Source organism: Euphorbia lathyris, chromosome 1 (genome assembly GCF_963576675.1).
Source record: "Euphorbia lathyris chromosome 1, ddEupLath1.1, whole genome shotgun sequence".
NCBI lineage: Eukaryota > Viridiplantae > Streptophyta > Magnoliopsida > Malpighiales > Euphorbiaceae > Euphorbia > Euphorbia lathyris.
The window spans coordinates 71,206,527-71,223,121 of record NC_088910.1 but is presented as its reverse complement, the minus strand read 5'-3'; the positions used below and the strand labels follow the sequence as shown (position 1 = coordinate 71,223,121).

The following is a 16,595-nucleotide window of genomic DNA, read 5'->3' as shown; positions in this document are numbered from 1 at the left end:
AGGCACATCCATAGTTGACAATTGCTTCCTAGAAGCAGATTTCTTAACAAATCTCTTTTCACTAGTACAAAAATAGCCTATGATCACGGTCGTTTACCGTCATTAGCCACGGTTGTACGACCGTGGCCAAAGGGGGGCATGGAAAATGCTTGGCGTCTTTAGCCACAGTTTATTGACCGTGGCCAAAAAGGCATTAGAGTCAGTTTTTACGTATAACCGACTCCAATGCTATGTTTTGGCCACAATTTTTACGAAAAACCGTGGCTAAATGGGTCTTTAGCCACGGTCTTTCGTAACAACCCACTCTAATGCTCATTAAAGTCGGTTGTAGAAGAACCATAGCTAATGATAAGAGCATTCAAGTCGGTTGTTACAACAACCGACTCTAATGCTCTAATTATTAGAGTCGATTGTTTTGCAACCGTGGCTAATCTTAATTATATTAGAGTCAGTTCTTACAAACAACCGACCCTAATGTTATTGTTTTTAAAATTTTACATCAGCAGGTTCAAATTAAACTTGCTCTATTTTTTCCTACTATATATTACTATAATTAACGGTAAACGAGATTTGTTACCCTCAGTCGTTTATCGTAATCGAAATTGATCCTGTTGTATTGCTAAAATTAAATGCAAAATCAATAAAATATACACAAATATAGGCTAATTAATCAACCTGTTATATATATACAAGCTTTGATTCAATATTCACAAATTCACAGTATTTTCAAGTAATAACCTGCTACATATATATACAAGCTTTGATTTCAAATATGAATCCCTCCTTTTGACATTATCCTCTCTAGCATCTAATCAAGAAGAGAGGACATTTGGCTCATGAGTCTTTGGTGCAGTTGGGGTTGTGCTAATGGTCGTGGCGGCGGCTAACATCAGTTGTTTCAATGGACGTAGATATGACTATGTCCAATAAGGTTGTGTCACACGGTGCAACCAATGCCTTCAACTGCTTGCCTAGGTTTAGTATAGTCTCTTGACACTCTGCCAACTTTTCTGAAGTAGCTATTATCTTCCAATCCTGCACGATAGATTCTAGTCCTCGCCTCAACAATAGGAAGCATAAGTAAATATGTTATTCAGGCACTTGTATGCAACATATATTGGAGTAACGATATGGCAGCAAAATGATTACTTGCAAGAATTTTCATAAATAGTGTCTCCCAGGAACATTAAGCATGGATATTTCCACAAGTTATATAGCACTAGACAATGACCCTTCTATAGAATTTGGAGTTTTACTGTTAGATGCAGAAATCCCTTCAAAACAATGAAGTTGAATATTGGAAAAAGCAAGGAATGACGATATGGCATGCTATTGCGAAAGAAAAAATGGCAGACATGCAAGGAATAAATCTAGTGATGACTGATTGCTGTTGTTAGAATATAAGCAATTTTATATAGTAAAGACATACTTCAAGGTCATACATACTCTTCTAGTAACAAACCGATACATACACATATGAGTAGAAATTGAAGTTTCCAACTTATCAACTCATGTCATGATGATAATCATTAGAAAAAGAAAAACTGTAATACCAGTTTGACCATTAACAAACCTACCTACTAACCCTTCTAAACTTGGAAAAAAATCCTAACAATAACCTCACATACTTCAGTATGATTCAACCGTAATGGTTGCTGTTCACTGATCAAATTTATTTAAAAGAAAAATATGAGATGAGGGAGAAATTAGGTAACTAACATCAATTGTTAACATATGAACGAAGCTGACAATAATTCCATAATTTCCCTCATACACTAGATTAATTAAGAAAATAAATTACAGGACATGTTCATTTGAAATTGAACCAAAAGGTGAAGCCACCAACATAAAACTAAATTGGCAAACATATATGGAACAAGATATTCCAGAACCATATCTTACTTAGCCAAGCTATTTTAATGAGAAAGTATCTCTTCATCCACTCCTTACATTTGTTATTTAGTGTCTCAGTTAGTATAATTTCTTTATTTAGAAAAAAAGAATAATTTTGTAACATGGGAAGAATAAGTTCATACAAGTACATTCAAGTGTTAGAGATGCAAAACTCAAGCCAGTGATTAGAAATGAACATAAAAAAAATACCATAATGAAAATGTCCGCCACCTAGACGAAAATATAACATCGCAACCACAAAATAGGATCTCCCATTTTATACCTGTAGTGACAATACTGAAAAACTGGTCGAGCACGTGGACCTAATATGCTTGCAGGAGAATCCTCCCTGCAAAACGGGAATCAACAAACACATGATAAAAAATTTCTAACCAAGGGTTAAAATATTTGAACAACATGGATTTAAACATAAATATTATCATAATTAACCTTAAAAAAAATAAGTGTTTCATTTTCTAGCTTTCTTCAAAAAATTTACTAGTTTTGCCTCGAGTTACCTAAAATTTCAGATGATTACAATCTGTATGAGAAGAACAGAAAAACCTTTGAGTTCATTGAAGATATGACTTGGAACCTTGATGAGGTTCAAAAGAAAGTCCTTCAAGAAATCTTATTTAGCAATGCTCATGTTGAGTATTTGCAAACACATGGTCCTAATGGCCTTACTAACCGTGACTCTTTCAAAAAAATCATGTATGTTATCACCTATGAGGATATTCAACCTCATATTGATCGTATTGCCAATGGTGATACCTCTCCCATCCTTTGCTCTAATCCCATTTCTGAGTTCTTGACAAGGTTTGTTTTTTTTAATTGGGTTCTCTTGATAAAGTTTTGATTTTTAAATGTTTTGGCTAAATGGGTTTTGATTTAATGCAGCCCTAGGACCTCTGGTGGTGAAAGGAAGTTGATGCCAACAATTGAATAAGCGCTAGGAAGAAGGTCGTAGTTTTATAGCTTATCGATGCCTATAATGAATCAGTATGTTCCAGGTCTTGAAAAAGGGAAAGGAATGTACTTTTTGTTCATTAAATCTGAAGCTAAAACACCTGGTGGACTTGTGGCTAGACCTATTCTTACTAGCTATTATAATAGTAATCAATTTAAGAATAGGCCTTATGATCCTTACACTAACTATACTAGCCCAAATGAAACCATTTTATGCCCTGATGCATACCAGTCTATGTATTCTCAAATGCTCTGTGGTCTTTGTCAACGCCATGAAGTCCTAAGTATGTGGATGTAATTGTGACTGGAACCATGTCTCAATACATCCCAACTCTTGATTATTACAGCAATGGTTTACCTTTAGTATGCACTATGTATGCCTCTTCTGAATGCTACTTTGGTGCCAATCTTAACCTCCTTTGTAAACCAAGTGAAGTTTCATACGCCCTTATTCCTACCATGGCCTATTTTGAATTCCTCCCTATTCATAGAGTCACCAATCCCATTTCAATGCCTAAATCACTTAATGAGAAAGAGAAGCAACAATTGGTTGACCTTGTTGATGTTAAGCTTGGTAAAAAATATGAGCTTGTTGTCACCACCTATACTGGTAAAGCTTCAAATTTTATGTTAATTTTCCCTCTTTTTGTTAATTTGTAGTTAAGGGTATCACTTAATGACATGAAATTTGGGGTTTTGTAGGACTTTATAGGTACAGAGTAGGTGATGTGCTGAGAGTGGCTGGATTTAAGAACAAAACACCACAATTCAACTTCATATGCAGGGGGAAATGTGGTGTTGAGAATTGATGCAGATAAAACAGATGAGGTAGAATTGCAAAATGCAAAGAAGAATGTAGTGAACCATTTGGTGCCATTTGATGCAACATTAGCAGAGTACACAATCTATGCAGATACAACAAGTATTCCAGGGCACTGTGTGTTATTTTGGGAAGTAAGCCAAAATGGGACAACCCCATTTTGACACTAATGTTTTTTGAAACACTTATATGGACAATATTTACTTTAAATGTCGGAGATCTATTGTTTGTCTTGCTGTTGAGAGTATGACAGAAGCATTTGCTACCTGTTTCTCAGTTGCATTTTGTTATGTTGTTGTTGCCTAACAAGATTCTTGTCATTGTCTTTTTCTAAACTTGCTTCAAGTTAATGCATTGAGAATCTAATTTAATAGTAATAAAGCCCTGAACAACAATCAAAATTGTTTTATTGGAGATATTTATGGTTTACACTACAAAAAGAAACTAAATTAAAGACATTTTAACTCAATTCTCACAAGTTTTAGTGAAAACAAGCATATAATTTATGAATTTGACAGATTAGCTTACTATAAAACCTAGTAACATGCTTCAACATATAGTCAAATGAAATGCATCCGAAAGTCACCAATACCTCAACTATTATCAAGTCAGCTCTAGTGAATGGCTCATCTGTAAGAACTCCTTCCATTTCTTGGTCTTGATGTTTAATTCTTGAACTAACTATGAAATAAAAAGCAGAGAAATCAAGACTTAAATCAAAGAAATAACTGCTCATCCTATGAATCAGGTATAGATCAAACCTCATAGCGGAAAACAAAAGAAACCCAGTATGAACCCAGAAAACTAACCAAACCCAGAAACAAACGAAACCCATAACCAACGATAGGAACGAAACCCATAATGAACAAACCCATAACGAACGATCGAAACCCATAATAGGAACGAAACAAACAAAACCCATAATCTTTCAAACGAAACCCAAAACCAGATCCAACACAATCTTTCAAACGAAACCCAACAAACAGAGCATCGCATCACATCATACCGCAGAAGCGATTTTGCAAATGAAACCTAAACTCAAACGATTTTACAAACGTAGAAAACCCATATTAATCACTTACCTATTTTCTGGTGCCTCTATTAGATTTGGAACACGAACTGAAACACACCCTCAACACATAGATGAACTTCAAACTCGAACTCAAAGAATGGAAATAGGTCTAGAAGAAAGAAGATACGTGTTTGTGCAAAAGAGAAGAAAAAAGAACGACTATATTCTTCTTTCTTATACAAGATCATCTAAAAGGGTCATTGGTGTCAGTTTTGTGTAACCGACGCTAATGACCCTTCAATGGCATCGGTTAATACAAAACCGACTCTATTGTTTGGGTTATTGGCGTTGGTTTCTTGAAAAACCAACGCCATTGACCCTAAAAAATGCGGCCTCTCTAAAATTGTGACATATAGAGTCAGTTTTAAAAATTAACCGATACTAATAAAGTCTTATTGGAGTCCGTTATTTGAATAACCGACTCTAATGATCTTTAGCTACGGTTTCTATTGACAACCGTAGCTAATAAGACGTAGTTATAGGTCATTTCTGTACTAGTGTTTTACTCCCCTCATTACATGTCTTTATAGAGTCCCTCGAAACAGAAGAAAAAATGAAATTAACAACAATACTAAGTTCAACAAAGTACATATATTGTTCCAAGAGAAATCATATAACATACCAACAAAATATACATATTATTCCCACAAAAAACTCATATTGTTTCACAGAATACATATATTGTTCCTATAGAATACATATATTGTTCCATGAAAACATATTATCTGTATATGTTTTAGTACATAAACAAATAGTACATGTCTTCATCCTCTTGTATATATTCAGAGTTTATTGCATCAAGCAATGAAGGATGAACAACGTTTTCAGGGAAACGTTTATTTCTACCGGAAGTATTTTTAGCCATTATAATATATTCTGCAAAAAAAAATACAAGTCAGGAGACTAAAAGTATATTATTCCAACATAAAACTAAAATTGTTTCAACATAAAACATATATTGTTCCAACAAAATCTTATAATACAATCTTCCAAACAACATTACAAAGACATCAATACTCTTAAAAACACCATTAAAACAGAATAGACTTACAAAACACAACTTCCCCAAAATGATAACACAAAAACCTAGAAAAACAAGTCAGAAAACTAACATGAAAAAAATAAAGTTAACATGAAAACTCAACACAAAAAATGAGAACCGAAAGCATGCAAGATACTGTCAAAAACACAATTAAAACAAAGAAGATACACATAAACAAATTTCTGAAAAACATAACACAAAACCCTAGAAAATGAGTAACAAAACTAAAACGAAATACATAAACTAAAAAGAAAATCTAAACAAATAAACTGAGAACAGGAACAATCCAAGATCTAACACGAACAAAGGAAAAAAACTTACTCAAACCCATAACCTTTTCCATGGAAAATAACTACAAAAACTTAAAAAAAATGCACGAAAAGTATGGAGGAACTTACGCAGAAAATGAGAAATAACAAATGAGAGCCGGAAAAAGGAAATCAGGGAAAAAACCGAGAAGAAAATGATCGGAAAAGGAGGAGGAAGTATACTTAGGGTGTGAGACTAAAAACCGAGAAATGAGAATGCTACATAAAACTGGTTCCAGAGGGATATTTATACAAGCCCGTGAAATTACCATGATGCCCCCGCACGTTTTTTTTTTTAATTTCTATTTATTTATGAAATTGCCACAGCCTCCCTTCCTTGTGCTTAAAATTATCTAACTTGCGCTTCAGACTATTATACTCAAAATTGTATTTAATCAAGTCACATCGAGGATACCCCAGTTGCGTGGCCTAAGTGTTTAATGTTCAGAAGCAAAATCAAGCTTTGTTTCTGTTGAATACAGCAAATAAAGTTTGCCTCTGATTCCGAGCTGCCTTGTGCTATTAGATTAATTGTGTGAAAATTTTATAAAGCCTTAAATTTATTTATAGTTCCATTCACCCCCCACCCACTTTTGGAACTAGACTCTATCTCACAAGGGACCAACAAGTGCTATCAAACCCTAAAAATCCATGTTGACTAAGATATAACTATCTTGAGCCAGATCCCTAATGGCAGTAAATAGCACACGTTTCCTTCTAAGAAATGAGACCCCTCAAATCCTCCCAAAAGGATTGGAAATAACCAGACCCCCATTGTTCTTTGGATCAAACTATACATTTTAGAAAAATAGAATGAAATTTTTTATCCTAGCACAGAACATGAGTGCCTGGCTGGCAATAGTAAAAGGCCCCTTTGAACCTTATGAAACAGTTGAACGAGTTAAGACTCTGAAGACTGAAGATAAGTGGTCAGAGGATGACTTAAAGAAGCTTCAGAATAACGCTTCGATAATCAATATGCTTCATTGTGCTCTAGATGCAGCAGAGTTCAATAAAATCTCAAGATGCGAGTCGGAAAAGGAGATTTGGGATAAGCTGGAAGTCACATACGAAGGTACCAGCAAGGTCAATGAGTCCAAAGTCAATGAGAATATGAGACTTTATAAACTATTTAAGATGAAGGAAAGTGAAGGCATATCTGACATGAATGCTAGATTCACCAACATCATCAGAACTCAAAAGACTTGGAAAGATCTTCTTGTTGGTCCATTGTGATATGAGAATAAGTTTCTAGGGGGGGAGTTAAAGGAACTATTTAAAATTTTAAGTATTGAGGCTGACTTGTTACCATTGTGAGTTATAGTTTTTCACTTTAATTTATAGCGCAATGATATTGGGTATGGTCAGAGGCAGCTTTAGTCGATCAACAACTAAGGTTGTTTCCAATGTTGAGTCAGAAAATAACACTTGGAATTCTATTCCTGAACTCAGCACCAGATCACACAAACTTAAGTTAAGCGTTTACTATGCAAAAATAAAAGCAAGCAGATAAAGGAGATAAGGGATAGAAAATGTTACTCAGCAGCTTTATCCTGGTTTAGCCTCCTGCCTACATCCAGTCCCCGGAATCTTTCCGAGCTTTAATCCACTACTGAGCTCTTTTGGGTAGAGCATAAACCCCTTACAATAGTCAGCGAGTAGTTACAAAGTACCGTCCTCTATAAACCTATGCTCAACACTATCTACCTCTGAGTGCTAAATACCGAGAAACTCAGAGTCTCCTAACAATTTGATAATTGATAAGGTTTTCATTCTATAACAAAGAACACTTTGAAAGATCTAATCTATTTGTTTACACAAAAATAAGAGTTGGTGTAAAATGACTTTGCTTTGCTTTTGCAGGGAACTTCAAGAATGAATTTGCTCAGAGTTTCAGCTTGTTGAAGATCAAGTTCGATTGAAGCAAATGGAAAGCCTTTTATAGTGACACTTGAAGCCATCGATCATTTCAAATTTCGAAATAACTGTTGGAGGGAAATGGCTCTACTGTCCCTTTCGTCCTTAGTGCTCAGTGTTATGGTCAATAGGAACGTAGTCTTCTATGTTGTTTGATTAGTGCTTCAATTGCTTTAGTCAATAAGCATCAGATTGTCTCTCCATTTTAGGCAAAGATTCCTAGACAGTGGAGCGACAGCTTCTTTGTTGCGTCTGAACCTTTCCTCAATTGGATAGCCTTTGTCCCTAAGGTATCAAGTCAACTTTTGCCTTGTCTGCGTGTCCATTGAACTCAGCACCTTTGTTGTGAAGGATTGGCCATTCTTCTGGATCCTTCTTCCTGCTTGGCTGAGTGGATCAAAAGCCTTTTGATCCGTTTGACTTTATTTGGGCCTTGACTTGGCTTATTGACTTGGGCTTTGTCTTTGATATCTTTTGCACTTATAATTTTAATTACTCCAAAAATACTCAACAAACACATTAGTGATAATAAATCAAAGACTTTAAATTAAATGTGTTGGAAATTTATCTTAAGGATTTAATTCTAATTTTAACTAGATTTGTCAAATCTAAATCATTGTGGAAATATGTTTCAACAAACTCCCCAATTTTGATGTTGGCAAAAATATTAAACTTAACACAACACAAGGCTCCCCCATAATTGCTGACTGATATCTCCCTAGTTTATAGTATTTTTTAGCAGTAATTTAGCGTGTTTTAATTTAGTTTTTGGTTAATTTTGGTGTTAATTTGGTAGTTTAGAGTTATTTTTGATATTTTACCCTTCTCATGGCATGATTAGTGTTTTCAGGGACCTTGGGGGACCATTCGAGCATTTTCAGTCTAGACCAGGGACCATTGGAGCATTTTTGGACCATTTAGGGACCATTAGAGCAACTTTCGGACTCTTCAGGGACCTTAAAAGCACAAATGCCGGATTCGGGGGTTTGGGCGTGTCGTCTCGGCGAGACAAGCACTGTCTTGCCGAGATAACACATTGTCTCGCCGAGACAAGCCCTGTCTCGGTGAGACGAGGCGGGGAAGGCATTCCCATCACCTTCCCTTCTTTTGAAATGCACGTGTCTGCTCCCAGGATACACCAAAAACGTTGTAGATTGCTTATTTTACCCTCGATGCATTAGGGGTTTCCCCCTAACTCTATAAATAGGGAGATATCACATTCATATCAATTATTATGGAGCTTCTAGTCAGTTTTAGCTCAGTTTTATCTTTCAGATACACTTTTCCAGCTTTTTAGACTAGCTTTAATTCTGCAATTTCATTTTATTGAAGAACAATTAACGGGAGAAGCGCTTGATCTTCTATTTTGTAATCAGAATCGACAAAATGGGTTTTAGATCTGTCTTTCCATTTTATCTTTTATCTTTACAATTAATTGAAGATGTCATTTATCGTCCATATTTGCCTTGATGATATGATTGGTTTGCCTATGAACTAATTCCCATCCAATCTGGACGGGGATGAGGTTGATTGTATGATTATGTATGTTTAGGGACCTAGGGTTTATGTGACTACTATCAATTGATCAATTTATGCATGCTTAGTGCCTTGAGGCTGTCAAGAGATAGGATTATAGATAGATATGAGGCCTATAGGAGATTATCTAGTCTGAATTTGCATGAATTGACCTCGCTAGGACACTAGGAGTGCGGCTTCGTGGTTGGGCTACGACTTTAGTCTTAATCACCAGAGAACTCAATGCTTTGCATGACCTAGGTTATATTGCCTAACCAAGCTATTAAGTGAATGCATGTAAATAGGTTATATGGATCTTGATCACGTTCATATTTCTTGTTAGGGTGATTACCGTCAATTAACAACGAAATGTAAACCTTAACCCCCTAAATCATACATAGGATTTAATCAAAGGATTCCTCATCCTAGATTGTTCCCTCCATTGATTCACATTCTACCCATTTTGATTGTTTATTTTGGTATTTTAATTCAATTAGTTAAGTAAACAAACCCCAATTTTTATTCAACCCTCTAAACAATTAGATCAACCTAGGTAGGTTTACCAATTATAACGAATAGTCCTTATGTTCGATCTCGTGCTTAGCATATTATTACTTGTTGCGATAGGATACACTTGTCCTATTAAATGCTATATAATTTATGAGCATCACTGACCTTACTTTTGCTTCTGAGTTCTCCCCCATAAGGGTTGCCTTATTGACTTAACTTTGCTTTAGACAGTTTAGGGTTCAATAGCAAAGCTGAGTTCTAGGTCAGAAGCAGGTCAGTTTAAGAGCATGTTCATTTCACTTAGTCCTGATACTTGTCAGAATCAGGTATCAGAGTTGAGAATGATATTGAGTTATCAAGGTCACTGAGTTAAAGTACTCAGAGATTTATACTTGAATGAATTTTAGTATGTTCTTAGGTTGAGTTGTTGAGTAATTAGTTCAATATCTTTTAGGTGTATAGTAATTATAAGCAAGTCAAGATATTTAGACAGAGGCAATGAGATTAAGAAGCGTAATCAACATAGTATAGACATAAGCATACGTTCAATTAAAACAACTCAGTAGATTACAATTAAGCACATCAGCAGTTATAAAGTTAAACAAAAAGATCTAGAAGTTTTATTTAAGAGTTATATCTATTTCTTGATGTTAACTTGAACGATTTTGGATTTCTTTTGCTGTTGTTGCCATTGTTGCTCAGAGTCTACTACTGGAGGTTTAGGTTTAGGGCTGGAGGAAGAAGTATGTTGTTGAGTACTCCTATGTTGTTCTTCCTTGGCTTTTCCTTTTTCTTTCTCCCCCTTTTTGCCAGCATCAGTACTGGGTTGAGAGGTAGAAGGGAGAGATTGTCCAGCCACTACGCTAGTCGAGAGTTGAGTTGAAAACTCTTTGAGCTCTTTGAGCTTACTGGAACTGGCGGAGAGTCCATTGAATAAAGACAGCCCAACGTTCATCTGAGATGAAGGCACAACACCAGATGCACTCATGTAGTTGATCAAGAATTGGAATGTTTTAGTGTGCCAAGACATTGAGTCAGCGAGCTGAGAAATGCACTGTTGGTGAAGGCTCAGCACAGCACTATCGTGACTCCAGCGTTGGTGGGACAGTTGTTGGACATGCCGATGGGTTTCCTTAGTGTTATAGTAGATGGCAGAGGTCTTCTTGTCAACGACTTCCATGACAGCACAATTGATGTTGAGAAGCCAAATGGCCTCAACAATTTGATCTACGGTGCATTTAGAGGAAGAAGTGATTGTCTGCTGAACTTTCGAAAGCTCAGTACTCAACTGTTGGAAATGGGAGTTGGCTTGATATGAGGTGACAACAGTTGAGTTGGCAGTGGATAGAGCTTGAATCTTGGCTTCAAGACAATCCATGTGTTGGATCATCATGAGCTATAGTGTCGCCAACCGATCAGTAAACGCTGAGTAGCATTGCTGAGAGACCAAAGCAGTAAACGAGTTCATGATGTTCTTTATGTTGTTGAGCTCGTTCAGTAGTTGCATGGTCTCACTTAGTGGAGTGGACTCAGCGGTTGGAGGATTAGAAGTGGAGGTAGTGGTATGAGACTTAGCCATATCATTCACCAAGTCGAAGGCAGTCTAAAGAAGCTTCTTGCCGTCCTCAGTGGAGTTGATGAATGAAGGCAAATGAGTTATATGTTCTGGGTCAACGGTAGTCTCAGCGGCCGGTTCCTTGTCTTGTCCTGAGGATCTATTCTGAGTGGGAGGACTAGAGATAGGAATTGCCGAGTCAATAGGTGCATGCTCAGATGACTCAGTTTCGCCCAATTTGGGTTCAGAGGAGGCATGTTCCTTTGGAGTAGATACAAAGGCTTGATTTTCCATGACTAGGTTATTAGTCAGAGGGACTCCAGTTTCAAAGAATGGGAAGGAGATATCAATGTTGGATGGGTCAAGAGCGGGGTCATCAGTATGGGTTGCTTCATCAACAAAATGGACCTTAGGCTTTGTGCTCTTTTTCTTATACCACTTTTCCTTCTTCGAGTGATGAGTTTTATATTTAGGGGAGGAAGCAGGTATATTTGTTGGTGATGGAGGAGGAGTGAGGATGGTCTGAGTTGGTTCCTCCTCAGTATGAGTGGTTTCATCATGTTGTTTAGTAGATGGATCAGTGGTGGAGGGAACAGTGACGACCACAGGTATCTCCTTAGATGGAGCAGTAGTGGAGACGGGAGTGACCTCAGTAGCCTGGCCTTGCGTTTTGAGGAAGTGAGTATCCTTAGGAATAGCAATGGCCAGCGGCGAAGGAGTCAATGGCTTGAGCTTGATGGTTGTGGCCTTCTTCTTCAGAGGCTGCTCATCCTCTGATAGCTGAGTGCCGGGCCTTTTTTACTGCTCCTCAGCAGGCGAAGGCTCAGAGCTTGGCTTGGACTCTCTGACCTTTTTGGTGACATCCTTTCTAAGGGACTTAGATGGTTCAGGTGATTTAGGCTCATCAGCCTTTCGCTTCTTGCTCTTGCTGGGCTTAACAGCTTTAGCGGTCTCATTTTTCTTGCCTTTACCTTTTCCAGGCACTTAAACTCTGCTGTGTGCAAGGGTTTGGAGACACTCAGCAGCGATCTTCGTGCCTTCTTCAGCTTCCTTGTCTTCAAACTCAATTTTATAGTGCTTGAGGATGGCTGTGATGAGTGATCCCAATCTCAGCTTCACAATGGTCTGTTGTAGTGCACCCACCAAGAAAACAGGCATGTTGAGTGGTTTCTTTTCCAGCATGTGCCAGATGAGACACTGCTTAAAATTTGATGCGGAGGTGGTTGAGTTGATTTTGGGGAACATGAAGTTGGTGATGAGGTAATGTACCTGTTGCTGAGGCTGAGTAAGAGAAGTGGCAGAGAATTCTCCAGTAAAACCTTTTGGTTTACAGTACTCCTTGTTGTAAGCAACGTCTTTTTCATCCCCGACCCAGCGCAACTGAGTACCCTCATTTTTTTAGCTTCAGCATGCCAGCTAGAAAGGTAGGTATAATGGTGATTTCAGTGTTCTTGACCGTGCTAACTAGATGGTCACAATCGTCATCAGCCATTTTTAGATTCACATAGAATTCCCTGACCAATATGGGTAGGTCAGTCCAGGAAGACCGAATAAAGTAGTCCAGCTAAGCTGAGAAATCCATATGCAAAATGGCTCAGCGGTCTTGAGGAACTCAACTAAGAACCATCTAGACATATGAACTTGAGGGTTCGTGATTTTATCAAGGCCTGAATATATGGTTTTGAAGGCTCGTAGCTTAGGTGTCTTGTCAGCAGTCTTAGCCTTAGCCTTAGGCTTTGGATGTGATGGTTCAGCATCCTTCTCAGTGGTGGTCTGAGGTTGTTTAGTTTGAGTTTGTTCAGTTTGGGTTTTGAGGCTCAGTTTGTTCATGGAGCTGGGTTTCATGCTCAATTGGTTCATCTTGTTTGTGTTGCTGACTGGATTGATGCTCAGTTGACATCTCATAGTCAACCTGCTCCTCAAGTGAGGAAGGATTTATGTCAGATGATCGATCCTCATACTGGTCAGAGAAACTGGATGAAGTTCTTCCGTCTGAAGACATGGTGTTCGTGAGGAGCGAAGAACGAATTGCCAAAAAGAAGAGAGGAATGAGAGAGAGAGAGATTGCGACTTTTCAAGCGTAAAGAGAAATGAGAGTAATTTCTGCCCTTTTTTTATAGCCGAGGTTGAGTGAGGTGAGAGGTCAGAACCTAACGGTCAGAAGTTGAACCACTAATGCTAATTACGACACAAAGTAATGATGATGATGATGTCATCCTAGGAATTAGCTATGTGTGCGTGCTAACCCTAGAATATGTGTCATTTACTCAGTATGAACTCAAGGCATGCAAGTCAGTTTCTCACTCAGAACAATTTATACTCAATATTATTGAAGAGGACTGAACATACCTATTGCTTCTCTCAGCGCGCAGAATTGCTCACGAGTTAGAGGCTTTGTGAATATATCAGCAAGCTGCTCCTCGGTTGGAACATAGGTCAGCTTGATCTCTCCCTTTAGTACATGATCTCTGATGAAGTGATGTCTTATGCTGACATGCTTCATTCTACTGTGATGGATTGGATTTTTAGATAGGTCAATAGTGCTCTTGTTGTCATACTTGACTTCAATGGTTTTTGTCTTTACTCCATTATCATCCAGCTGCTGCTTAATCCAGAGGACTTGAGCAACAAGCTTCCAGCAGCAATGTACTTAGCTTCAGTGGTAAACAGGGCTAGTGATGACTGCTTCTTGCTGAACCAAGACACCAGGCTGTTGCCGAGAAAGTGACACCCTCTTGAGGTACTTTTTCGTTCCAGCTTGTCTTGTCCATAGTCAGCATCAGTGTATCCAAGAAGTGTGAACTCTGAAGTGTTAGGATACCATACACCTGTTGATACGAGTGAAATGAGCAAGTTTAAGAGGCTGAACATTCATGGAAAAGAGCTTCAAAGTTATAGTTTTCAACCAGAAATGAAAGAAACAGGCAGAAATAACAGTTCAAGAAGGAATCCTCACGAACAGGCTACCAGAAGAACAAAAGAGCATAAACAACGGCATTAACGGGTCAACTTGGAAAAAACAGATAAACGCGCGGGTCGAGCAAGCTAAAGGGGAGAGAAAGAGAGCAAAAATGTGGAAATCAAGACAGCTTCCATCTTGTGCCAAGTGTAGGAAGATTGTTCATTTGTCCTTTTCTTTGTATTTACCTTTAGTACTTTTTACCCTTTTGTTTTAGGGTTTGTTTTTGGAACATATAAATACGGCAGTAGTCTTATATAATAGGGCACCTTGTTTTCCGCCACCATCATATTTATTCTCTCTGTTTTTATGCTTATTGTCGGAAGAATGATTTTGGGAAGAACAAGCTATTCGCTCATTTCAATGAGTGAGTAATTCCTTTTGCAGGCCTAGCCAGCCATTAAACGGCGACTGTAAGTAACTCTTTTTTATTAATGAAGTATTTCCATCCATGAATGATTGTCAAAAGTATGCATTAAAGAATAGATTAGGATCCAATCTATATTCCAGTTACCGAAGATGGCACGACGGTGCTCCGACGTAATAGAAATAGCTATTTGGCATGTATTGTAGTGGACGGACACGAAAACAACCATATATTGGGGTTTCATTTATGAATGCTTCCTGGTTCTTAATGCTTGGTTGTATATTAACCCAAGGACACTTGGTTGATTTTACTTGCTTAGAATCTTTGGAAATGAGACACCGGGCCTTAGTGATAAAAGAGGAAGATACCCAAATCAGGAATATGGTTTTACTTCATTAAGAGGGAATAGTCTAAATACAGTTGTTCGTAGGCGTAGGGCTAGGGTTGTGCTTGTTCATCTTGGGTTAGTAATTTTATCATTGCATTTATTTTTGTCTGTTTATTTTAGTGTTAATCAAACCAAACCAACCAACCTTTTGATATCTAACACTTAAGGCAACTATTCAACCAACTAGTTTCAATCCCTGTGGAATACAACACTTGGTCTTACCAACACTACATCTACCCTAGTACACTTGCTAGAGTCCATATTCAACATACCAAGTTTTTGGTGCCATTGCCGGGGATTGTTTAATCTAAGATTGGAAGAATTTGTATGCTTATTTTGTTACCCGATAACCACCTGTTTGTCCAGTTTTTGTGTTTCGATTTTTAGCTGTTTATGCGAAGAGCAGGTATTCCTATTCTCCCCGTGGACCTCGAGATCGAGAGAACCTATAGAAAAAGAAGAAGACTACTCAGACAAGCTAGACGTGCTAGAATGAATTGTGAAAACGAAATACCATATCCTGAACAACCAGAGAACCATGAGGAGGGTCATGTTGAAAACAACGTAGTTAACGGAAACAATAACAACAATGGCAACCAGAGGTTGCAGATGAAGGACTATTCCAGACCATCCACTGAAGGCTATTCATCGTGTATTGTGATACCAAATGAAGGAAACCGCCTATTTGAAGTGAAAGCTTCAATGATTCAAATGCTACAAATAGCTGTGCAGTTTGGTGGATACCCAAATGAAGATCCAAATGCCCACATTCAAGACTTCGTCACAATGTGCAACACATTTCACACCCATAGAAACGAAAGTGATGAGATGATCAGACTCAAGCTATTTCCCTTCTCCTTGAAGGATAAGGCGAAGAATTGGTTGAAGAATTTACAACCAGGTTCTATCACAAATTGAGAGGAAATGGCTACACTATTCCTGATGAAATATTTTCCCCCCAGACAAGCAATCAAGCTAAGGAATGAGGTCTCACATTTCTTCCAAGAGGAAGATGAATCATTATCCGAAGCATGGGAGAGATACAAGGAATTATTGAGAAGAGTACCAAATCATGACATACCCATGTGGATGTAAGTTCAAAACTTCTACAATGGAGTAACCAACGCGTACAAGATCCAGATTGAATCAGTTGCTAATGGAAATCTAGAGGAACTTGAACCTCAAGCATTATACGAGCTAATTGAAAGAGTTGTCAACACAAGTTATAACTGGCACTTAGTATGAAGTGATGGAAAGAGGGTTACGAACAATGCAAATAG

General features: G+C 37.7%; 1 long non-coding RNA gene and 1 other non-coding gene across 4 annotated transcripts; both read right to left on the bottom strand.

Moving 5' to 3' along the window:
* Positions 1–658: 658 nt before the first annotated feature.
* LOC136201429 (uncharacterized) lies at positions 659–4,982 on the bottom strand. 3 transcript variants are annotated; one of them, XR_010673838.1, is made up of 4 exons: positions 4,765–4,982; positions 4,275–4,363; positions 2,177–2,242; positions 659–1,060 (listed from the first exon to the last, which is right to left on the bottom strand). It is a non-coding gene; the product is annotated as an uncharacterized lncRNA (long non-coding RNA). The 3 variants fall into 3 exon arrangements; XR_010673836.1 differs by having other exon boundaries at positions 659–1,035; positions 4,765–4,979; XR_010673830.1 differs by having other exon boundaries at positions 659–2,242; positions 4,765–4,975.
* Positions 4,983–16,287: 11,305 nt separating this feature from the next.
* LOC136216145 (small nucleolar RNA R71) lies at positions 16,288–16,394 on the bottom strand. Its single transcript, XR_010683138.1, has one exon. It is a non-coding gene; the product is annotated as a small nucleolar RNA R71 (small nucleolar RNA).
* Positions 16,395–16,595: the final 201 nt, after the last annotated feature.